Source organism: Pelodiscus sinensis, chromosome 21 (assembly GCF_049634645.1).
Source record: "Pelodiscus sinensis isolate JC-2024 chromosome 21, ASM4963464v1, whole genome shotgun sequence".
Taxonomy (NCBI): domain Eukaryota; kingdom Metazoa; phylum Chordata; order Testudines; family Trionychidae; genus Pelodiscus; species Pelodiscus sinensis.
Window position 1 is genome coordinate 13,708,648 of NC_134731.1, and position 26,062 is coordinate 13,734,709.

The 26,062-nt window shown below is 45.3% G+C and overlaps 1 long non-coding RNA gene across 1 annotated transcript in view; it reads left to right on the top strand.

Moving 5' to 3' along the window:
• The first annotated feature begins 244 nt into the window (after positions 1-244).
• The window catches only part of LOC142819266 (uncharacterized), a 47,686-nt gene continuing 21,868 nt past the window's right edge, over positions 245-26,062 (top strand). Inside the window, exon 1 of the long non-coding RNA XR_012897094.1 lies at positions 245-702. This is a non-coding gene — a long non-coding RNA (uncharacterized LOC142819266). The remainder of the gene's footprint in view (positions 703-26,062) is intronic.

Sequence of the window (26,062 nt, forward strand, 5' to 3'; positions counted from 1 at the left end):
AACCGAAACCCCCCCTTCTTTCGCCCCGGCGAGGACCTTGTCTCCGTACAGGCCACTGAGGGTGGCCCTGTCCCCTCGCCCATAGCACCCGTTTGGATTAGGACCCCGGGGCCTCCAGAGGAGAGCGGGGTAACGAGTCCGCTGAACCCTGGGCCGGACTCCTGACCGGGTGATCGCACTTGAACCGCGGGCCATAGCACAGGGAACTATAAACGGCGGGTCCGCTGAACCCCTCCCTGCCCTACCGGGAGGGGGCGTTCGCACCCACACAAGCCGTCAAAGAGGGGTTCAACCTATATTGAATTTGCAAATCTTCACACCAAATGCTGTCAATGACCCACTTCCACTCTGACTTGATTAGCAACTTCTTCCTTGTATAGATTCCTGCTTCTGTAACTTCCACTCTCATTCATCTGAAGTGTGTTTTACCCCAAAAACTTATGCCCTAATCTATAATCTGTAATCTCTAAAGTGCCAGAGGACCCTTAGTTGTTTTTGCAGATACAGGCTAACATGTCCACCCCTCTGAGTTCAGATAGCTCATGATGACTTTTTGGTTCAGCTTAGTTCAAAACAAAGACCCCCTTTTTGGAAAAGCGGAGTAAGGAACTGAAGAAGCCTTCAGAAGAAGGCATCAAGCGAGCTTTCATGGCTGTATCTGACAGTTGAAGACAAACCCAGGACCTTCATCTCATTCTGCAGGTACTTCTCCATCCTATTGCTGCATCCACTTCAAGCATTTTGAAATCAAGGGAATTATAGCTCAAGCAGAGGCTAGCAAGACTACAGGGCACTCACTTGTCGCTAACCATCAGGGCCTTGTAAACTAGAACAAAACTAAGCTGTCGCTCTAAGCAAAAATAGATAGCGATGAGACCGCTCTTCAAGAATGTGTTTGAGGCTGGGCTTAAAGGCAACTAACTTGTAGCTTAGTCACTTTGAATATCAGGACAATCCCCTGAGATGCTGAACATATATAACTCATGCTGCTATCAATGGAATTACCAGTGCTCTGGATCACACTGATACTCCTTCTTGTAAATGGCAAAATCATTTTGGGTCCCTTGCTACTAAAAGTCAGCTACTGCTATGAAATATAAAGCCCAGGGTTTGAATTTACCGTATACCCTGTACATGAACCTGAGTTTTAACTGACACACACACATAACTCAGCGAGGATTCAATTGTGCATTCCTAGAAAAGCCAGGGAAAGTTTGTGAGTGACCAGAAGAAATGTGATGCATGAGAATGTGATAAAATAAAATAACATCCAGATGCACAATTTTTAGCAACAGTGAGAAGCCAATTCCTTCAAGATGCCCGAAGTAGATCATAGTTTAAGTATCTGTACTTAAAATCAATATTATATAAGAAATGCAAGATTTCAGTGGGAGTTCTGAATGCACTTGAAATGTAGGCTGCAGTTCTTGATGTGCACAACACCAGAGCAGATGTTCATGGGTTACAACTCATTGTGAATAATTCATTTTACGTTTGCTTCCTGATTGCAGGGAACCAAGATGATTTAGCTGTTTCAGCTGAGGTTATGATGGGAAAAGATTTGAGATGGGTTGGCTACCAAAGGTTGGGTGTGCAGTCATTTTTCATCAGCGTGTCTTTGCCAGCCTGTGAAACTCTCCAGGCTGTTGCAGTGTCCTTTGAGATGTTCACGGATTATTGCCAGAAGTAATATGTCCCATGAGATAGTGGGAAGGTTAGGAGAGGTGACTGAAGTTTTTAGTGACAGCAAGAAGAAGCTGGTTTCTACAAAATGGCCCAAATTTGGTCATAGTTGTACTTAAATTACCCCAAAATAATTACAGGTTGAACCTATCTAGTCCAGCACCCTTGGGATGTGACTGATGCTGAACCAGAAACTTTGCCAGACCACAGGAGGTCAATATTGTCTAGAAGCTTTACCAACACTTCCACTGCTTACTGGGCTCTTTGAAGACATTTAAAAGTAAATTGGCACTAAGTAATAACACAGAACACTGAGAGCCAGCACTGGTGGCTGTAAATGACTGCAGGAAACTTGGCCACACCCATGATAAGTGGACATCTGGCTCACTAAAATCATGCCAGACCACAGATGTGCCAGACTGGAACATGACAGGTTAGAGAGGCTCAACCTGTAGTAATGAGCATTGAAGATAAAACAGGAATCTACATGATTTCTGCTTATTGATTTGTTAGGCTAAATTAATATATCATGGGTGCAAGGAATGTTGCTTACAATTTATTCTCTGCTCAGACTTGGCTAAGGATATATTTGAAATCAGGTGTCTGGATCATCTGTTCTCGTAAAGCTTCAGGGGGGTAGCCGAGTTAGTCTGTTAGGGTATGTCTACACTGCCACCCTAGTTCGAACTAGAGTGGCTAATGTATGCATTCGAAGTTGCAAATGAAATCCCGGGCTTCATTTGCATCTTGCCGGGTGCTGCCATTTTTAAATCCCCCTTTAGTGCGGACTCCATGCCCGCGGCTACACGCAGCACGGAGAAGGTAGTTCGAATTAGGCTCTCTAATTCAAACTACCATTACTCCTCATGGGTCATCTGAAGAAGTGGGCTGTGCCCACAAGATCTCATGATACCATCTACATGTTTTGTTAGTCTATAAAGTGCTACCAGACTATTTGTTGTTTTTGTTCTTATAAAGCAATTCAGCCCTAATAGAATCAATGGCACTCCTCCTATGTACATCACACAGGGATGCTGCTCTCAGTAAGACCACATCTTGGCTGTGATTGTTTTCCATCTTTAGCATGTGCATAGTATGTTGATTTTAGATAAGGATTTTTTTTAAATTTTTTTCAAACAGCCCAGCTCTCATCATAATTGTATTTTGCTACCTTTATGCAAATTGGGAAGACAGTGGAGAAGAGCAAACAATTTCAGTGACCAAGGCATCATGGTCACTCAGATTTAGGTTTAATGAAGCTGTGACATAGTGGGGGCGTCCTGTCTGCTCTATAACCCAGTGTGGTGTGGTGGTGCCTTGCTGGTTGCTGGCCTTGGGCAGTGGGTGACCTCCACTAGTGGCTACTTGTAGCACAGCCCAACAAGACAGCAGATGAGTCACTAGGCAAGGGTCTCTCAACCTGTCGGACAGGTTGCCTGCCAGGGAGAGAGACAAAGAGAAGAAGGCAGAGACCAACCCCTGTCTGGGGGAACAGGGCTGGAGGAACGAGTCAGTTTCTGTCTGGTATCATGGAGGAAGCAGCCTAAGCAAGGGGCTGGGATTTAGGGGCCCAGTCTCCCCCATCTCAAGGGGGGCTGAGGCATCCTACGCCTGCCCCGTAACCAGATTACATCTATGCTGTGCTGTATCCTGGAGGAGCAATAAGCTCCCTCTTTTCTACTGGCTGGTGGAGTCTGTTCGTGCCATTATGGTGGTGCAGGAGTCGGGGTAACCCTGACGTGCCATTACAGAAGCATTTAGCCAATATCTGGGGTCTTGCAAGTTTCCAAGAGGAGGAGAAAATGAGCCAGGAATTGCTTTGGTTCAAGCCTGTTTATTAACAGTGAATGCACCGTGAATGAACACAGTAAAAATTAATCAGCAGCAGCCAGTTTCTTTGCTCAGTGTTCCAAGCCTGTTTGAACCACTATTGAATGCAGAAAGCTCTTTCTTTAGGCTTTTTCATAGACACATACAAAGCACTTGTGCTGCCTGGCTGGTGTTTGCTGCTGCTGTTCTGTCAGCTTCTCTGGGGTTTTTACTGCTTCTCTCCACACACCAGTACAGCTTACTAAACTAGAACCCGTGCCCCCTGCATTTCCATTCAGTCTGACTCTTCAATTGACTTCAGCTTGAATTGTGGGCACTTTAGTAATCAGATCTCTTTGTAGCACCTGTAATATTCTAGAGGGCATAGCTTTTTTTTTTTTTAATGTTGTTGACCTCTGGAGAGTGGCAGGATATGGCACGGTATATGCGCTGTGCTAAGAGGAACAATTGTAAAATGTACTTTTAAACTTCCTTTAATTAATTTAATTGGCAATTTCCCCATATCTGATACTCTAGGGAGGAAATGAGGGTCAAAGGTTGAGCTGACTTGATCTAGTAGAACTCCTGTTTTCACAGAAAGGCAAGGCACTTAGTTGTTATTGCATCTGTTTTAGTCTATCCCCAATTAATTTTGTCATGCTTTGCCAGCTATCAGAGCTTAGTCAGTGAGTCCAGAAATTGTAATGTTGTCTGCTTTAAGAAAACTGACCCATGAAACACATTGTGTTCAAGCTTAGCAACTAAATCCTTTGCCTGTGTAAATGGATGCAGCATCATTGACTTCAGGTGAGTGGTGTCTATTCATGCCAGCAGAGGATTTGCCTTTTTTATCTTCAAAGATAAAAAAAAATTCCTAAAGCAAATTAAAGTGCTAAGGGAAGGCCATGGTTTGACAGCCAAAACAAACAAAAGGAAATATTTCTTCACACATTGTGCAGTCAACCTGTTCAACTCCTTGACAGAGGATGTTGTACGAAGGCTTCTGCTCTCCACCACTTTTCTGGATAAACTCTTCTTCCAGGGCCTGGAGCCTCAAGATTTTTTGATCCCCACCAGGTTTCCTCTTTTCCCTTTCTCATGCCTACAGAATGACTGTAAGCTTCCTCTCTGCAGCCCTTTTCTGCCATCAGCTTCCTGACATTACACTAGTCCAAGCTTGTTTCTTCTCAGCTGGACTCCATCGTCCTTCAGTGGTTGCTTAGATCATCTAACTCCCCTGAGGATTGACCTGTCTGGTTAATGAACCCTAGTACAATGTGAACACCCCATCACAAATTCAATGAACGGGCATCAGATAAATACCATAAATTGTTAGGTACTACTGATGGAGGCCTGTTGAACCTATGACTCAGAGACAAGACACTAAGAAACTTGTTAACAATCCTGTGAGCCATCTCTTTGTTTTCATTACAAAAAAAAAAAAAAATTCAGTCAGAAGTAGATGTAGTGAAGTGTTTCTTTGATCCAAGGTCTTTTAGCTTTGCAGTGATATTGACAGAAGAGCAGAGTGTTCCACTTCCTAAAACAACTCAACAGCATTGAAAGTTATATGACAAATGATATCATCTGAAATGGAACTTCAGAGCTTCCAATTTCAGCTCCTCTCTTTTCACTAGCCCTTTGTTACACTTATAATGGGGAGGAAAATAATGCCCCTAAAGCTATTTCGCCCATGAGTGGCAGCCAATGCAGCAACGTTCACAATTACAATATTCATAAGTAAATTTTCATGATAATTAACAAAGACAATTGTCATCTTTTGTTCTGATTACCTACAGATATGTTAAAAGTAAGGTTGCATAATTAATTTCCAAATGTAAGGTTCCTTGGAAATCCATCGAGGTTATTTTAGGGAGCTTGTTCAAGGGAGTCATCACCATAATAAACATTACCTGTCACTTCTCAGCTTATGAATTCATTATTATGGGAAAGGAAAAAATACAGCTTGAGCAGAAAGTGAAAGATAAAGCCATAGAATTATTAATAAGAAAAATACAAATCGACAGGAACGTGATGTGCTTCCTTGCCAATTTAGGGGATTTGTCTCTCTAAAATTACATTTCTTTTTTTAATGTAAATTATTAGAAGCTAGTTAGGTGTTTGGAAGTTCCTGCTCATCCAGACTATAAGGGGAGAATGGGCAAAGAGGGATGCTCGTAAGATGTCCAATACTTGTCCTGCTAACTTTTCTATATGGTCAAATGGATCACAGAGTTTCTGTATCTCCTGAAAAATGTGCTGCATATTAATGTGCCTAGTCCTTTCCTGACTGAGAATTATGCAAGGTGATAAGCTCCTGGAGGTAAGGACTGCTGTCTTTTGCTCTTTAGAAAAGCAAACGGGGAGCAGTGGGGCCAAAAAATCTAAGTGAATTCAAGACTGAGCTTGGTACAGTTATAGAGGGGGTGGTAGGATGAGATTGCATGTGATAGTAGTTGCAGATCAGCTACATGCCAGCAGCACATTTCTCCAATGGCTGGGAATGGTACACTAGATGGGGGGGAGGGGTCTAAGTTATTACAGAGAATTCTTTCCCAAGTGTTTTGCCCACATGCTCAGGGTGCAACCGAGGGTGTAGCTAGACTACGGAGGGGTTTGGATTTTTTGGTCTTTTTTTCAAAAAAACTTCACCTTCTAGACTGCCATCACTTTCTCTTGAAATTAAACCAAAAGAACGTGGCAGTTTTTTCAATACTGGTAAACCTACTTTTATGAGGAAGAACGCTTTTTTTCGAAAGAGCTCTTCCGAAAAAAGGCGTTCTTGAACGCAAACAGGGCTTTTTCGGAAGAAAGCGTCCAGATTGCCTGGGTGCTCTTTCGAAAAAGCGGATCGCTTTTTTTGAAACTCCTGTGGCTGTCTAGATCTCTTTCAAAAGAGGCTTGTAGTCTAAACATACCCTGAGTGGAAGAAATTTGCCCTAGGTTAGATTGACAGAGACCTTGCAGGAGGGTTCACCTTCCTCTACAGCATGGGTCATGGGTCAGTTGCCATTTTAAACTAGTGTCGGTGGTGGACTTTCTGCAACATGAAGTCTTTAAACCAGTGAGGGGCATCCTAGGCTGGTGAGTGGGTCGCACAAAGGGCCCTTTTTCATCGTAGTGGGCTGCAAGATTCTCCTAACTGAGACGGTCTCCCGGGATAGGGTAGTTTCGCTCTCTGCACTGGCATACTCTGCACTAGTTAGGCCTCAGCTGGAGTACTGTGTCCAGTTCTGGGCGCCACATTTCGAGAAAGATGTGGAGAAATTGGAAAGGGTACAGAGAAGAGCGACAAGAATGATTAAAGGTTTAGAGAACATGATCTATGAAGCCAGGCTTCATGAACTGGGCTTGTTTAGTTTGGAAAAAAGAAGATTAAGGGGGGACATGATAGCGGTTTTCAAATATCTAAAAGGGTGTCACAAGGAGGAAGGAGAAAATTTGTTCCTCTTGGTTTCTGAGGACAGGACAAGGAGTAATGGGCTTGAAGTGCAGCAGGGGAGGTTTAGATTGGACATTAGGAAAAAATTCCTAACTGTCAGGGTGGTCAAATATTGGAATAAATTGCCAAGGGAGGTGGTGGAATCTCCCTCTCTGGAGATATTTAAGAACAGGTTAGATAGACATCTGTCAGGGATGGTGTAGACGGAGCTTGGTCCTGCCTTGAGGGCGGGGGGCTGGACTCGATGACCTCTTGAGGTCCCTTCCAGTCCTATGATTCTATACCTAGAATGTGCAAGGTGGGCTGACTGAACAGTAGCAGCTCTGTGATTGGCTGCAGCAGGAGTACACAGCTTTTACAGTCAATGTGGTGCGCAATCAGCACGCACCTCACGTCACAGGCCCTTGCTTTGTGTGTGTCACTTTGGTAATCCCAGTAGGATTACCTGCATGGAAGGTAACTAGCCAAATCTGGCATCCTTGTTCATGGGTAATGGTAAACAAAATGTCTTGCAGGCTGCATGCAGAACCAGGGCCACAGGTTTAAACCATGCACTGCTTTAAACCATGTTTTGAGGACTTTACAACTCAGCCAGAGGTCAGGGGTCTGTTACAAGAATGGGTGGGTGATGGTCTGTGACCTGAAGCGTGTAGGTCAGACTAGATGATCACAACGGTCCCTTCTGATTAGAGTCTGAGTCCATGAGCATTTAGGAAATGTGGCCCTAGCCTCTGTCAGAAGCTGGGAATAGGCAACAAGGGATGGATTACTTGGTGAGTCCCTGTTCTGGGGGCACCTGGTGTTGGCCACTGTCAGAAGACAGGATACTGAGTGAAATGGAGATTTGGTCTGACCCAGTGTGGCCATTCTTACATTACATTAGTACAAAGAGGTTCTAGTCCACAATGGGGGGGGGGAGGGCGGTAGTTCCACAGCAATACAAACAATAAATAAGAGAATAATCAATGGACAGCATTCAGAAGTTAAAATCCGTGTCCCCCAAACCCTGCAAATACTGTCCAAAATTTGGGGCTTATGGTACACTTTTCAGAAGCACCTTAGTCCCCTTTTCAAACGGGTGACCACTGAATTTCAATAGGGTCTAAGTAACTGTTGAAAATGTGACTCAGAGGCCCATATTAAAGCTCCTAATTCGAACTACTGTTACTCATTGCAGGAGGAGTAATGGTAGTTCAAATTAGGAGCTTTAATTCGAACTACCTAGCCCATGCCACGTGTAGCCGTGGGCAGGGAGTTCAAACTATCGGGCATTTAAAAATGGCGGCGCCTGGCAACATGCAAATAAAGCCTGAGATTTTAATCCCGTGCTTCATTTGCAAGTTCGAATGACTACATTAGCCACCCTAGTTCGAACTAGGGTGGCTAGTGTAGACATACCCTTAGGTACTTCAGAAAATTTTATCCTGAATCTTCTTTTCACTCTGGCTGTTCTAAATCCGTGTGAAAGAGGCAATGCGACATCAGCCCTTTGGCACAACAGTGGCCTCCTTTGCTCCAATTCCCTTGTAGCTTCCTCCATAAGCCTTTATCTATAACTTGACATTTCTGTAGGCCCCTGTCCCTTCTGGTGACTATCAAACCAGCCCATGCCGAGGTTCACACACTTGGTCATGCTGCCACCACCTTTGTGGAGGTGGAGGGAAGCTGCACCTGCTAGATGGAGATGCAAGAGAGTACTGCCCTGAGGGGAAGGGAGCCCTGTAGGGTGGTTCTGCCCCCTGGAGTGGGGGAGTTGGAGTCCCCGAGAAGAGAATTGCAAAGAGAACCCACCTGCACTCAGAAGTCGTTTGTCCTGCAGAACTGGCTGCAGTCAGTTCCCTGCTCTGGGCGGTGAGACTCAAGCCATTTGGTGCATGGGATCATGGTGCAGCCCCGCTCAGGTCTGGCCTGGCCCTCCTCCTCTTCACAATATCTTGTGACCTTGCCAGTGCTACCATTGCCATTGGGGTCCAACCCTACCATTTAGGAAACACTGAAGGGATTTCTATCATTCCAGTCACTGTTTTAGCAAGGTGTTGGGTTCCCAAATGGAGACTGCTTTCCACACCATTTCAGGAGTAAAGAGAAGAACTAGGAAATAAGGAGCATTTGGGTATCTCCCCTTGTGTGAATTCTCTGCAGTCCAAAGACGATAGGCATCAATAAAACAGAGCACCCCCATCTTTTCCTTCAGTGGTTCGCTCCAGTCACTATACTCTTTCTGAATCGGGAGCACCAGTTAACAAGCTGTGCATGTTTCCCCCCCTTTGCTGCCCAGGTCCACTGTAGCGACTTAGCTGCAATAAGCTATGTCTAGACTGCAGGCTTTTTTCAGAAGCTTTTCTGGAAGAGATCTTCCGAAAAAATTTCTTCCAAAAGAGAGCGTCCATGCTGCCAAAGCGCCTCGATAAAGCATCTGCTTTTTTGAAAAACAGCATCCCTTCAGTCTGGATTCTCTCTCACATATAAGCTGTGATTACTATGGGCAGAAAGGTTCCCTGGTGGCCAGTGTTTTTTTTCCTCTTGTCTCTTCTTGTGAAAGAATTCCCTCTTCCTTGTCCACACACACCTTGTTCCGAAAGAGCACTTTTGGAAAAAGGCTTCTTCTCATAGAAAGAGGTTTACCAATGTCGGGAAAAACTCCTCTTTTCTTTCGAAAGAACGCGATTGCAGTGTGGATGTAATTGAAGTTTTTTCAGAAAAACTGCCATTTTTCTGAAAACTCTGTAGTGTAGACATACCCGTAATTTTTCTGAACACCAGCATTCCACTGAAACATCGGCACTGCGAAGGTGACACACCAGGGCCTCCTCTCAGCAGCTCATCCCTATTCAGCAAAGCCTTTAAGCATGGGTACAGTACAATAAAAAGCACATGCCTAAATCCCATGTACTTCGAGGGACATTCTTAAAATTAAGTCCATCCTTATTCTGCAGAGCCCTGAAGCACATGCTTAAACCTAAATATGTATTTAAATGCTTGGCTGACTTGGGCCTCATGCTCAGAGGACGCACCTGGCAGTAGATTTAGCTCTTTGGACGTGGTGTGTTAAATAGTCCTGCTGTGGTTAAGACTGAAACAAAGATGAAATCCTTTTCTTTGCATAACATTCTAAGCAGGCACTGTAGCCTGGTGGGAGTGTAGTGTGTGAATCTTAAAATACTGAAATAGTCTGTTAACATGACACCCACAGGTGAACATGCCGGGTTGGTGATGCAGTGGAGTGACAGCTGAAAAGACAGGAATAAGCAGCTGCTTCTTAATTTCCTCTCAGCAAAGTCCAGGCTGGTGAATGCTGTCTTTCATAACCATGTGAGATTTTTATTGTGTTCTCCTGACAGTGTTGAGATTTGTCAATTGTACAGCTGTAAATTCACCCAACCAAATGTATCTCTGGGCATATTTACTTTTAAACAGAGGGGATGGAAACAGCAGCCAATATGTCTGTAAAATGGATGCCTCCAAACTCTAACTTATTCACCTGCTGCTGTGCTCTCAAAACTGTCATGGAAATACCTAGTCTCCATTTAATGGAAGTTACACTAAAAGAAGCATCAAGAACTTAAGTCCTCCTTAAGTCTTTTATTTAAGGTGATTCATAGTCCTTTTTCTTAACCCTCTGTCCAGAAAAAGGCCAGAAAGTACCGTATATTCCGGCGTACAAGACGACCTCTGAAGTTAAAAAAATCCCCCAAAAATCGGGGGTCGTCTTGTACGCCGGATACCCCGCCGCCGGAGCCCCTCCGTGGCTTTGAAAGCCTTGGGGGAAGCCGGCGGCGGGGCATCCCAGGCGCGCATGGGCTGCCCCCCCGCCGGAGCCCCTCTGCGGCTTTGAAAGCCTCGGGGGAAGCCGGCGGGGGGGGGCATCCCAGGCGCGCATGGGCTGCCCCCCCGCCGGAGCCCCTCCGCGGCTTTGAAAGCCTCGGGGGAAGCCGGCGGCGGGGCATCCCAGGCGCGCATGGGCTGCCCCCCCTCCGGAGCCCCTCCGCGCCGCCGCGGAGGGGCTCCGGAGGGGGGGCAGCCCATGCGCGCCTGGGATGCCCCGCCGCCGGCTTCCCCCGAGGCTTTCAAAGCCGCGGAGGGGCTCCGGCGGGGGGGGAGGGGGGGGGGAAGCCCAGGCGCTCCTGGCGGCTTTGCTCCCGGTGCCTCTGGTCTGCTGGGGACCATCTCCAGCAGACCAGGGACACCGGGAGCAAAGGAGGCGGAGGGGCGCGGGGGTATAAGATGAAACCCTATCTTTTAATTAAAAAGATAGGGGGTCGTCTTATATGCCCAGTCGCCCTATACGCCGGAAAATACGGTATGGTCTGAATTTTGGCCTGAAAGTATGATATTCACATTCTTGTGTTGAAAGCACTTTGCTGTTGTAAATGAGTAGTTCTGTTTTAAGTTTCCACTTTTTTAAAAGGGATATGAAGATTCAACCAGTGGGGCCGGAGCAGCTCCCCTCTCCCGACCACTTCTGCTCATCCTCGTTAAACGGTAAACAATATGTTTAACTGATCAGCCAATTAAGCGGTATTTTACATCCCTATTTTTAGCTCATTACAAAATATAAAGCAACTTTCAAAACGCAGTGTAATCCAGTGGCAAAAGCATTGTAATGGCTTTTAGAAGACTTGGATTCTATTCCTGGCTCTGCTGCTCACTTGCTGGATGACAACAGGCAATTTTACTTTGCCTCTGCACCTCGGTTTCCCCATCTGTAAAAAGGGGCTAATGCGACCGACCTCTTTTCTAAAGTACTTTGAGCTCTGTGGCTGAAAAGTGGGAGAAAAGAGCGAGGTGGTGGTGGTGATATATTGAACTGGAGGACAGAGGGGCCAGGAATTTCAAAGTGACTTGTGATTTATGGGGTGCCTCCAGGTTTTGGGGTGCTCAATCTGACACCTTAAAAAGGAGCATGATTCTCAATGCTGATTTCCTGCCCTCTGAAAACTAGACCCCTGGAAAGTGCTTTGTGGTCTGTCCATTAGATTCAACTTCTCTCTCTGGCTAGGTCTTCACTGCAAAGTAAAGTTGGAAAAAGAAACTCAATTCGCAATATACAAATTGCGTACCTTTTTCCAATTTACTTTCGAAAGAGGCTTTTCCAAAATTTGGTACGTCTACACAGTGCCAAACTTCAGAAAAAAGGTTCTCTTTTGAGCTATCCCTTATTCCTTGTACAATGACGTTTAGAGGGATGGCGAAAGAGCGTCCTCTTTTCTGAAGACATTTTCAGAAAAGCGGACACGTTCCTTGTATGCGGCATTGCTTTTCCGGGATACCTCTGGTATCCCGGAAAAGCATTGCAGTCTAGATGTCTGTCTGTCTGTCTGTCTGTCATATATATCATGTAGGGAGCTATCAGCCTTAATTCCTTCCAGTAGCACTGGCGCAATCCCTCCCCCAACACAGATTAGGTAACATTGCAAACAAAGATGGACTTTATTAATCCCATCACTAATACTTCTCTGAGCATTGCTTCCGTTGCTGTGGCTAACAGTGAAATCAACTTCCTAAAACTTAGGGTTATCCACTTCCAACAGGCAGGTTGCCCTTATAGAAACAGCCAGCACAGCAACAAGTATTAGAAAGATGGTGTGTCTCTCAGCTCTCCTCTCAGAATGATTCTCCTGGAAGTACAGTGAATAGAGGATGAAGCCTTGTTTGTAGTAATATACGCAGAAAATAATGCAAGGAAGGATGGTCTAGTCAGTGGATAGAATGTTCCACCCCAACTTGGGAGATCTGAATTCAACTCCTTGCTCTGCCACAGTCTTTCTGGTGACCTTGGCAAGTCATTTAATCTCTGTGCCTCAGCTCCCCATTTTACAAAGGGCGATAATAGCCTTTCTCCCCACTCACAGGCAAATTGCAAAAACAAATGCCCTAATGATTGTGAGATGCTGAGATTCTACAATAGTGGGTTCCATAAAAATACATAGTAGGCAGAATGAAGCCCTGTGTCTTAACTAAAAGAGAACCAAACAGCTTTAATAGTTACAGACCTTTCATTATAAAAAAGTTGATTCCTAGGCAGCCTTTCATTGAATAGGACAAAGGGACAGTAAAACTTCCCATCTAGTTGTTTTTCTTACTTGAAAATAACTAAACTGTATGTCTTCATACATATCTAGCAGCCAGGTCTTTGGAAAAGGAACACTGAGCATTTAATACATCATAACACTGTGGTCTTGGACAGGCAATTGGAAATTTTATTACAGTACACAATTGTCACTCTTTCTCCTGATTCTCCATTAGAAATGGAAAGGCCCTGCTGAAAATATGGCCCTGTTCCTGAAAATATTTGGAAAAACCTCCTGCAGCTTTTCGCAGAGCTTCAGAGGGAATGGGAAATGACTCTCTGACCAGGATACTAATGTTTTAACAGTGCTTAGGGGCCAGGGGTTTACATCTGCTGGCGATGTTGCACATTGTCTGGAGCTTGTAGCTTTAAAAGGTAAAATGATGTGTACAGAAAGGATCTCCTAGTGATCTGGAGAATATTCAGTTCTGTTCTCTCTTTCTCCAGCAAACATCTGACCAAGCATGTTGCTCCAAAGCAGGACTCTGTCCCAAAAACAGTGAAACATTTGATAAAAGAAAACAGCCCTGTGGATGATATTCAGTAGTGCACAGACCTCATGCTAACTCTAGACTTTAAAAATAGGCCTTCATCTTTATGCCTAAAGGGGGATTTAAATGGCTCATAGACCTTGAGCAGATCACTTTGCACACAGGTGAATTCCACCCTGAGTCTGTGGCTTAAACTGTCAAGTTAAAAATCTTGTTCTCAAATCACTGACCTCATGACAGCAAGTAGTTGATCTAATCTGAGTTCTCCATAATCTTCTGATGAAAAAACCATCCAGATATCCGACTAAGGCTTCAATTCACCTTTGTTTTTATTCAAACCAAATTCTCTTGAGAATCAGTGGGAATCTTTCTCTGCGCAAGGACTGAATAATGGCTGCATAAGAAATTCAGAACTTAGCTGTTTGTTTCTATCGCTCATAGGGATGGAAGCGACTAGTAGTTGAGTAGGAACTTGACTCGTCGCTTCTCCACTCCCCACCTTGCTGACTCTAACAGAGGCAGCAAGGAGGGGAGAGCAGAAGCCGGTGTTGAGGGACAGTGTTCCCTTAAGGTTTTCCATCGATAAGCAGAGCGAGTTTTGTCTTGTGCAACAATATTGAGGCCATGTACCATTTAGGGTTAGAGTTAGGACTAGGGTTAGGTCTACACTTGCACCCTCTTTCGAGAGAGGGATGCAAATGAAGACCTTCAAAATTGCAAATGAAGCTGGGATTTAAATATCCTGCGCTTCATTTGCATATTCGCATTTTATTTTGAAATAACAGACGCTGTTAAGATGCGGTTATTTCAAGAGAAAACCCTTCTCTCGAAATAACCTTTATTCCTCATGCAATGAGGATTACCAGTGATTTAGAGAGAAGGGTTTTCTCTCAAAATAACCACGTCTGTTATTTCGAAATAGCACCATACCGTGAATATGGAAATGAAGCATGCAGTATTTAAGTCCCGGCTTCATTTGCAATTTTGAATGTCTTAATTTGCATCCCTCTCCTGAAAGAGGGTGCAAGTGTAGACACATCCTAGGGTTATGTTTAGAGTTGCGATTGAGGTTAGCGTTAGAGCTAAGGTTAGGGTTAGGGCTAAAGGTAGGGTTAGGGTTGTGGTCAGGGGTTGGGTAGGATTAGGTTTACAGCTAGGGTTAGGGTTAGGATTAAGGTTAGGGTTATGGCTAGTCCTAGGGTTAGGTTTAGGCCTTGGGCTAGGGTATGGTTAGAGTTAGCATTAGGGTTAGGGCTAAAGGTAGTGTCGAAGCAAAAATACGCTCCTCTGTGTTTAGGCAGCTAACAAACAGCTTTATTAATTAATAAAGCACAGCATGAGCCAAACGTGGTCACAGCAGAGCCAGACCCAGAAAGGCTGCTAATACAATCAATCCTAGTATCTTTATACCCTTAGCCAAACAGTCTGACGTCAGGGCATCCAATTACAGAAATCCTCAATTAAATTTGGAAAAACCAAACCTTATCAACAAGATGGCGGACAGGTGCGAGGGAGTACATCTCCTGTCCCAACCAGCCCAATTAACACATACCAATAGCCCAGTGGTGGGCAAACTTTTTTTTCAACTGAGCCAAATCTCGCCAAAACCACGATTAAAATTTATTTTGAGAGCCATATTTTTAAACCCGAAAATACATAGGATGGTACACTGTTTTTAGTTTCAATAAGTTTTTATTGAGAATATTCTGCATGCAAGTATGCCTTTTCACCACTCTTGGGTATGTCTACATAAAAAAAGTATGCTTAACTCAAGGGTAGCTAATTTAGGACAAAACAGTGAAGATACAGCAACACAGCATTTAACTCTTATTAGTATACTGTTAAAGTCTATAGGGCAGCCTCAGATGAGCTAGCACTGCTAACCCAAGTTTAAAGCTAAATTGCTGTGCCTTAGTGAGCATGAGTTAAAACCCTTTTCCTCAGCAGTGAACTGTTCTCTTCTGATTCCCCTACATCTCTAATCCTCCATCAATAGGTCTTTCTGAAAATCCTCATCCCCACTCCATATTTCTGTGGAAGTTGTATAGGGCTCTTCATCTATACCTTATAGCCAAATAAACTAAATTGCAAAGAAGTTCAACTACCATCTCTATGCTGCCAGCTCAGTATTTCAGATCAGTCTCCCTCTGTCCAAATTCACATCTCAAGCTTGAAATTCCTAACTATAAGGTCACAGAAAGCAAATAAAACCTTAAAATATTCAGGCTACAGTTACACATCACAAAGCAGCACAAAAGGAACAACCCCCTCCCAGCAGGTCAGTTTTAAATAAACAAAGCTTCCCCAGCAGTATCTGCAATCCAAACATGAGGAAGTGCATTAACTCACTGGAACAATTACAGAAAGGCTACAATAAAAAAAACCAAATCCTGCAACCCAATCGCCCTATTTTCATTGTTCAATTGCAAGAAGTGAGTAACCTCAAGGGTGAAGACTGCACTGGATTTTTAGAGAGCTTCCAGTTTCCAGAATCCCGGCTGTTCTTGTTAACACTTCTTAGAGGTATCTGTGTGTTGTCGGGTCTCTGGCTATCATGATAAGGGACCTTCTGCACTGAGTATCTTTGCACAGGCCCCTCCGAGTGATTACGATAAGAAAGAACTAGTATTTTACAGACTGTTTAATTCACACAGAAAGAAACTTCTTCTCTCATTTCAGACCAAGCAAAAATTCAGAATGAAGCATCGCTAAAATCCACCCAGCTAGCAGACCCTGCACCTGGCACGGCACAGAGCCACCCACCCGATGCCCCCCAGCGCACCCCCTCTTGCCGGGACCAGGCTGGCGGCTCCCGGGAGTTTGCCCTGGACCGCAAGAGGCGGGCACCTTCCTGGGCTAGTGCGGACATCGTGGACCTCGTCCACGATCTCCGCACTAGGCACAGGAAAGTGGCCGTCTAGGGCAGGAGAGCTGCCAGCCTGGCCACCCAGGACCAGGTGTGCATGAAAATCAAGGGGGTCCACTGAGACCCCCGACACTGAGCCCTGAGCTTACAATGGCCGTACTGGGTCAGACCAAAGGTCCATCTAGCCCAGTAGCCTGTCTGCCAACAGCGGCCAACCCTAGGGACCCTGGAGGGGATGGACCGAAGACAGTGACCAAGCCATTTGTCTCGTGCCATCCCTCTCCAGCCTTCCACAAACCTTGGGCAGGGACACCACTCCTACCCTCTGGCTAATAGGACTCCATGGACCCAACCTCCATCACTTTATCTCACTTCCCTTTAAACTCTGTTCTAGTTGTAGCCTTCACAGCCTCCTGCAGCAAGGAGTTCCACAGGTTAACTATTTGCTTTGTCAAGAAGAACAACTTTCTCTTACTAGTTTCAAGCCTGCTACCCATTCCTTTCCTTTGGTGTCCTCTAGTCCTTCTTTATGGGAACTAATGAAGAACTTTTCTGTATGCACCCTCTCCACCCCACTCATGCTTTTAGAGACCTCTATCCTGTCCCCGCTCCATCTCCTCTTTTCTAAGCTGAAAAGTCCCAGTCTCTGTAGCCTCTCTTCATCTGGGACCTGTTCCCAACCCCTGATCATGTTAGTTGCCCTCCCCTCTCCCAGCCTTTCTCTTCCCCTCTCCCACCTCCTTTTCCCAGTCTCCCCCAGTTTTTGTTCAATAAAGACAGAGTCAATGTTGGAAGAAACGTTATCTTTATTTTGTACATCAATAAGAAGGGGGGCTAAGGAAGGGTAAGTGGAAGGAGGTGAGGGAGGAATGGGGTACGAGCCCCCGATGGGGAGGACTGGGCTGGCTCTGCAGGCTTCTGGGGGTGGAAGTTCTCCTGCAGCCCCCCAATTACTCCCTCTCCCCAGATGGCAGCCTGCGGCAAGTGCAGCTGGGCTGATGGCCGAGTGGTGTGATGTGCCCAGTGTGGGCACTCAGGGCACTCCAAGCCAGAACTTCTTTGCAAGTGGGGCACCCCTTAGAACTGTGTGTCCGGGGTGGGGGTCGGGACCCTTTAAGCGCAGCCCTCGGCTAGCCTGAGACAGCATCTCCATGCTCTAAGTCCTCCTTTTATGCCCTGCCGGCACTGCTTCCGGCCATCCTTAAGCCCTGTTCAGAGTCCACTCAATGTGGACTTGCTAGTTCGAACTAGTTTTTAGTTCTAGACGCGTTAGTTCGAACTAGCTTAGTTCAAATTAACTAATTCGAACTAAGTTAGTTCGAACTAGCGCTGTAGTGTAGACGTACCCTTAGAGAAAGCTGGGGGTGCTGGGTCTTGGGGAGGGGGAAGAAGTGAGGGATTGGGGAGGGGTCTGGGCATGAGGGGGGACCTTACCTGACTTAAAAGCCAGTTCCCCCCAACCCCATCTCCCGGGTGGGCAGGGGAGGCAGAGATGCAGCGGAGGACCCGGCACAAGCCAAGACTGAGCAATCAGGCTTTCTTACTACATTTAAAGAGCAGAACCGCAGCCATCCCAGAACTGGTGTGAGCTGGGACTGCTCAGTTCTGACTCACGCTGCCGCAAGCAGTAACCCCCTGATTGACTAATCGAGTAGTCAATGGAAATTCCATCGATTACTCAATTACCTTATTAACTGCTACTTAACATTCCTAGTGCAGAATTACTCCTAAAGACTCAGTTTGCACTCTAACCCTAGCCTGTAAGCAGGACCAGAGAACACCTTACAATTAATGGGAGAGCTTGTTGTTTTAATAGTTTTCAATATCCCACATTCACAACCTTCAGTGTATTTCTCCACCCAACAGCCCTCTGAGGTAACAAAGTGCTCTTATCCAGCCCCACTTTAAAGATGAAGAATGGAGACACAGAGTATGTCTACACAGCAGGGCTATTTTAGGATACCAGAAGTATTCTGAAGTAGCTACCTCGTGTCTTTTGAACGCACCTTCTATTTTGAGATCGGTCTCAAAATAGCGCACGCGTTATTTTGGCATCCCTGTAACCCTTGTTCCATGAGGGTTAAGGGATGTCTCGAAATAGCATGTTGTTTTGAAATTTGGCACTGTAGATGCCCCAAATTTTGAAATACGCCATTTCAAAATAAGATACGCAATTTGCAGAGCACAAATTACGTATCTTATTTTGAGTTTAGGGTGCTGTGTAGATGCACCCTGAGAGACCAAGTGACTTTCAGTGGAAAAAAAAAATTCAGTGAAAAAATAGGGAACAGAAAGTGCCTTGTACATATCTAACCACTATACCATCCTTTCTCTTCGAGCTCAAAGAGTCCTGTTATTCAGAGGGTGAGTGGTAAGAAGAAAAACTTTTTTAAAAAACAAATTCAATAACACCTCACCCATATGGGAAACTACTTACAACGGGGAGGAATATAATATTTGTTCCAGAACCATTTTTTAAGTGTACCACTCTGAAGTTTCTTTAGACACAACTTGCGTGTGCATTTATATGAATACATAAATAATTTCCCGTTTGGTTAATTTAGGGAACTTGTTTTTTGTAACAAATAATTCCATTGCGTATTTGAGCAATGCTCAGCAGCAGTTTCAGTCTCTCCAAACTCTCAAGTGTAAATTATTTATCTCGGAGCCCCGGTAACTTCTCCTGCGACAGGATTTCTTTGGTGCCTTGTAGGCTTCTTGGTTATGACTCATTTAGTTCACTCTAACTGGCATCTTCATAATTCACTGTCCAGTGTTAGCAAAGACTACTGGACAAATCACTGCAAGGAGTATCTGGGTCTGTTAGTGGTAGGCAATTCCTTACGATAACTCTAATATTAAACAGCATAGTCTTACTCCTCATAGACTAAGACTGGCCAACTCGACTCTTGGTTATAAACTAGAATTGAGTGTCCAATTCCTGTTCTCAAATTAGCTGGTTAGGAAGAGCTGCAGGTATTGTGCCCATATTAAAAACCAGATGTACGAAGAGCTGGGGAAGAATCTACACTAACAATCTGAAATGCCAGGTTAGTTCTTTCTTAGTTTGCAGATGAAATACGATGGAGGCAAATGAGAGGGAATGTCATGTTCAATCTGCATTATCCCTGCTAGTGAGCCTTGATGATGCAGGGTAGATTACCTTGGATTCCATTGTGTCAAAGGCAAGTGTCATCTGGATGTAAGTTGTCTGGCTCTACTTTATATCAGTGTTAAAAGTGAATGAAAACAAGCCGTGAACCTCGGCCGCTATGGCATTTTCAACTGGGTGAGTTGGACATCGAATATTGTTGTCCTGCAGCGGAGCGGGAGAAGAACAATAATATCAGCACACCAAAGAAAAGAAATGACAGTCAATGTTATTCAATCACACTGTGTTACACGGCTCCTTAAGGCCCCAATCCAGCAAACCCTTTAAGCACATGCCTAATTTTTAAGCACGTGAGTGACTGTGTTAATAGCTATGTGCTTTGACTCCTAGGGTTCTTTCAATGGTACTACTGCTGGAGCATGCTATGCCCTCTGGGAGCCAATGTATCCATCCACAATTGTGCCTCCTGACTTTGGTATAGAAGCCTTCAAAGGCTCCCAGGAGGAGGAAGGAGTGTGTCGAGGGCAATATTTTCCCATTCTGATTTCATTTTGGGATTCCCTCCCATGTTATCTCTGTTACTACCCACAGCACATTGAGTCTTTTGCAAGACTCCTAGAACCAGGGCTGGATGGAACCATTCCGGCACCCCGGGCAGACAGTTTAATTGTGCCCCAGGTTGGGGGAGGGCGCATGCGTGGCCCCGCGCCAGCGCGAGGGAGAGGGCGCGTGCACGCCCCACCCAGGGCGTGGGGGAGGGCATGTGGAGCTGGCGGCGGCAGGACGCACGTGCCGTGTCCGGCCCGGCCCAGCTACTGCTACCGCCGCTGGCGCACAGCCCGGGGCCACCCAGAGCGGGCCGAGCCTGGCTGTGCAGGGCCCCGCGGCTACGGGCGCTGTAGGGGTTAACGCAGCCCTAGTCCCGGGTGGCCGCTGGGAGCTGCTGCAGCCCACAATCCGGGAACCGGGTGCGCAGCACCTGATGGCAGCTATAAGGGGCGCTGTTCACCCCTTACAGCTGCCATCAGGCGCCCCCTATAGGTTGGCGCCCTGTGCAGCTGCCCAGCTAGCCCATGCCTTAATCCGGCCCTGCCTAGAACCCCTTCAGTTGAAAGGCCTCTCATGAGTTCTTGCCTAGTCACACAATCAGGCCTTTCCCTACCTTCCCTGACTGCTTGTCGCATCCTTGAGCACTTCTTCCAGAGGCTGGGTTTTTCTGTCACTTTAAGTCAAGACTTGATCTCTTTCCAGAAACTATGCTGTAGCTCAAAGGAAAGTTATGGGCTTGATGTAGAAATTACTGGGTAAAGTGCTTGGGCCTCTGTAATGCAGGAGGTCAGATGAACACAGAGGTTCCTTCTGGCTGTAAAAATCTATGAAGTCTAGTGATGAGTCTTTCCCTGTTCTGTCCTGTTCTCGGATGTGCAGAAATAATATACTAATATTTGTCTTTCTGCACCAGTAATTGTTGATGATAAAACACAGTATTATGCTAGTTTGTATTTACAAAAGATCAGCCTGACACTGTCAGCACGGCTAGGGATATTTTTAAAGTTCTCATGTCCAAACAGAAAATGTCAGCTGTTTCTTTCTAACCCCTTTTGGTCCGAGGCATTATTTCTTGTGTTTAATGTGGTCTAAAATAAACAGTGCAGGCATTCATTTCTGACATGGAGCACGCTTAGCCAAGCGAGAAGACCTGAAAGAAGAATGCTCTTATCATGAGAATTACAATGATGGGACTTGGTCTGTAATCCCCAGGGGTGTGATTATTTTATGATAATAAGCAAAATCCTAAAACTGACTTTTTTATGAATTTTTAAAAACCCTCTGAGGGAAAACAAGAGGGTGTGTTGACAGACAATGACAGTGACAGTTTAGGTTGCAGCGGGTTAGTATACACTGAACTATCTAATTCACCAGCCAACTGGAATATCCCCTGTACCTTCCAAATGTGAAACAATTTCATATGTCATGTGGTGGTTTCAGGCAGAATTCAATGCAGAACATGGTCTCTCTCTGCTGACTACTGTGTATTGGAACATGGAGATACAATGAGGTGGTTGCCATTTGTTTGTCTAAGGATATTGCACCTTTAATTGCATGTATAGAGAACAACTGTACCAATGGGTGCTCTCAACAATTTGTCTGTCTTTGATAGATTTTACAACTGTGAGTAGAATTCCATTTTAGGGGCTTGATCCACTGACTGGAAAATTGCCATTGACTTGTTTGCACGATAGGCCTAGGTGGACAGGGAAATCAATAGAATCTCTTATACCCTCTAGGAAGTATGGTCTAGTGGTTAGGGGAATCAGACTCTAGAGAGCCGGGTTCAATTCCCTGCTCTATTTCCTGGGTAGCCTCTTTCTCTGACTGTGTTTGCTGCCTGTAAACAGGGGAGATGACAGCCACACCAGGCCCCTGGGAAAATTAGGGGAATGACTCTGTGATCCTGGAAGGGGCAGTGGTGCCTGTAGCTCTGAAAGTATTTTAAAGGGCCTGGGGCTAGCACAGTGGTGGCCGGAGCCCTGGACCCCAGAGCAGTTGCCCCCTTTGCTCTGTGTCAGTTGGCCTGCCTGCACCGTTCTGTCATAGTGATTTTTGTAAAAATAAATACATTAAAGTTTGTGGGGTATGTTGCTGATGGCGGGGCTTTGAACATTTAGATTTCTAGAGAGAAAAATGAAAATTTTAAAAAGGAAATACCGTGAACACACAGTTTAGGACTACAGGGGACTTAGTTCCACAGCCTGGGAATCTAAACAGCTGTTCTGACCCAGAACTAAGTCTCTTCCCTGGACAGATAAAATATCAGTGCTTTTATCCCTAGACATCTGTCACAGAAGAAAAGTTTTTCCCATAGCTTTATTGACTCACTCTGCATTTGCACCCAAGCATCAATGGAGTTCTCTCTGTGTCACCCATGGAATGCATCGGACACTTCCAAACAGGATAAGGGCAGTGTGAGCTATCTTATAGCTCATACTCAACCCTTCCTTTTGGGATGGAATTTGGGTAAAAGATTCACTTCTCTGTGCCATCTGTAAAGCAGGAATGATACCTGACCATCTTTGTGCAGTATTTTGTGATCTAGGGATCAAAACTGCTATATAGGCGGTATGAGGTTTGACTCTTCATTTATTTGCTAGAACTATAGCTTGAGTAGTTTTCAAGTGGCAAGGAATAAAGCATTAGAATTAAACTATGTCAAATTCACTCCTGTGCAGGAAGCCAGCACAGCTAAGCAACCATTATGTTCCCGTTAAATCTTCAAAGTAGGGCCGGGGCTACTCAACACGCGGCCCGTGGTTCGTATGCAGCCCACACTGTGTTTGTATGCAGCCTGTGGCCCGTTTGTATGCTCCCCGTGGCACCTTGAGCCGCTTCCCGGGCCACCTGCCTGCCTCGTCACTGTGGGCTCCAGTGGCAGCGCCTCCCTGCAAGCCAAGCTGCATGGCGCCGCATTGAGCCAGGACATGTGCACAGGAGCTGCTGGCCAGCAGAGGGTCAGCAAGAGATGGTGGCACAAGCGCAGGAGCTGCCGGGGGCATCGGGCAGTGTGGCACATGGCAGAGCTGGACAGTGGGAGATGTGGCCAGGCGGCAGCGGAGCGAGGCCAGGATGAGAGGTGTCTGCGCAGGGGCTTGGAGAGGGTTACCATACGTCCAGTTTTTCCCAGACATGTCCTTTTTTTCACATGTTAAATCGCTATCTGGACGTGTTTTTTAAAAGGCAAAAAATGTCTGGGATTTTTTGCCCTGCAAAGGGGATCAGGGAGGGGGCAGAAGCACGTGCTTTCAATGGAACATTCAGAGGCATGTCCGGACTGTTCACGGCCGCTCTGAACTTGGGTCCCAGCGTTACCCTCCACCCCACTAAATTTATGTCCCTGGCTCTTCAGGAGGGAAAGGGCATTGAGTTAGAGCAGGGAGGCTGAGGTTGCCTGGCTCTGGGGGAGGAGAGGGGCATTGGGTTGGAGTGGGAGGGCTGGAGGGTGCCTAGCTCTGGGGGAGGGGTGTGTACAGTGGGTTAGAGCAAGGAACTGGGCGTTAAAACTTCTGACTTCTTTCCTTCCCTGTATGTGGACAGTGGGTCTGTTGGTTAGATTTGTGGGTTCCAGTCTCTGTTCTGTGAAGACTGTGGGAGATGGTGCTTGGTGGGGTTGGCAGGGGGAAGGAAGGGATTCGGGGAAGCAGAATTCCTGGGTTCCTTTTCTCACCATGCCACTTCTCCCCTCAGTGCCTTTAACTTCACTTTGATTGTACTTATATTTCAGTAAATATTGTATTGGCAGTTTTTGTTTGATTTGGTAAAATTGTGAAGCCAAAACAAAAAAATAGTCAATATAATGGTCTTCTGGACTGTCATTGCTCATTAAAAGTGCTGTCATGTGGGTGGAAATCCATGTCAATATTGCATTTTATTAATATCAGCAGAACTAACTTAAATGGGGCCTGCACATTGTGTAGTCTTGCCTTAATCTTTGTATTCATGCCTGTCAGTATGAAAGAAGCTATTTGCATATATATGCAACCACACGTAAGTTGCTGCCCTCAGCGTGTGCTGTGGGTATCATTGTGGCCCCCAGGGCTTCCAAAATTGAGTAGCCCTGTTTTAGGCAGTCCTGCGATCTGAAGAATAATATTGATATATGATAAAGGGAATCATTTTTCCTTGTAAGTTTAACCATTTCTCCATTTACATAGACGTATGGGACATAGGAAAAAGTTCATTTGTAAAGTTAAGCAGTGTAAATGAGTAATCATATATAGCCTAATTCACACACACACACAGCCAGTGTATATGTACAGACAACACAGTCTATCAACAAAGCAGTTGACAGTAATATAAAGAAGATAGTATGTTATTTCTTTGTGCCTTTCAGACTGTGTGTAAGTATTTCTCTGCACTTGGTTATGGTTGATCAATCCGAGAAGGTTTATAAGTTTCTGCAAGAAGCCTACTGTGTAAAAATTATTCATTGTTCCTCAATTCAGAAATTCTGCATAGATCTATTGAATGCTAAGAAACTGACTAGCTGGAACATTACCTTTCAGTGACAGAGTGATAACCAGTGGCATTTGGGAAATTAATCCTGTCTCCTACAGAAGTAACAAGAAAATGTGTCTGATAAATAATTTGAAACCTCAGACTTGAGAAGTTAGCTTCCTGTCCTGAATCTAATATGTTTCGCCAAACGAATATATACTGGATCTTAGGAGCCTGTTAGGCGTACATAGCTTTGACGGTAGGTTGTGTGTGTCCAGCACCCCCATCACGTGTATTTTTTGGTGTATTGTTTCTTTGCATATGTAACACACCACCTAAATGTACTGTGTCTCATTTGACTGGCTAACTCACATAGCACATAACTGCTTACTACTGGAGTTATCACTTGGCGTGACAGAGGCCTATTGTTCTGGGAAAGTCCAGATTTCAAGGCTTGTTGATAATCCCATGTTGCAGAGGGAAGTCATTAAAAATCTTCCCTGTCATTAGGTTGAAGGGCGACATTATAAGAAGAGTTTAGCCTAGGTTGCCCATTGCTGGTTCAGCATCTTTCAGGTACTCTAGTCTTCCACTGGTGTATATAAGTAACTGGGATCACTGAAGTCTCCTGAGCTGGGAGAATCAGTCCATGAATCCCCTCAGTTACTGACATGGAGACTGTAAGCACAGGCCTGGATCATCCTTTTGTTCTGCGTTTGTACAGCACCTTTCACGGAGGGCCTGGTTTATGACTGGGGCTTCTAGGCACTGCCATAAAACTAATCATAAATAATAGTCATGTAACTGAGCGTATTAAAGTGGTACTAATTGCACAAGTAAAGAAATATGTGTGTGAGCACATGTGTATACATGGCAAGTAATGGGTGGAGGCAAAGAAAGCAGCTGACACAGGCCTAGGGCTCTTACTGCTGTAGTGGGCCCTTTAAATTGCCACCAGAGCCCTGCATGGTGCACTCCAGGTGGCTTTGAGGGCTGGCCGGGAGGGGGGGATGGATGCATAGCACAGTCCAGGCAGCTCTGAGACTGGGCTGCCCCACCTGTTCCTCCCAATGCCCTCCCCCTTCTGAGACCACAGAGATGGCCCCTTCCCACTTGACCAGGAGCCTGGAACTTCTGTTGGCCCCCCTGTGTTTGTATATGTACACTTATATCCACAGAGCTATAGATATGTGTATATTTCTATATTTTAAAACTACATTTCTTTACCTGAACTGTTCATGTATGTGTATTAATTTAAATATGAGAGCACTTCTTTTGTTTTCAGAAGGGGTACATGGAATTTCTGCATGTGCACGACTTTTAACTAGACGGTGTCACTTTGAAAGCAGTGCTGTAATATGTATTGCAGTTGCCCTTTCAATACGATTTTCACAGCTTTCCTTTTTCTTTTAATTTCAATTTAGCTCCTTCTAAATTGGCAAAATTGGGAACATGGCTTACTGTGGAAATCTGAATGTGCAAATAAAATAATTCATCTCAAGCACAAGGGCAGTCAGTTATAAAATTGTCTAGAGTGGGCTAATCAAGTGTACCAAAGAACAAAGAGCAGCGCCAGAGAAATATTTTTACATCATTA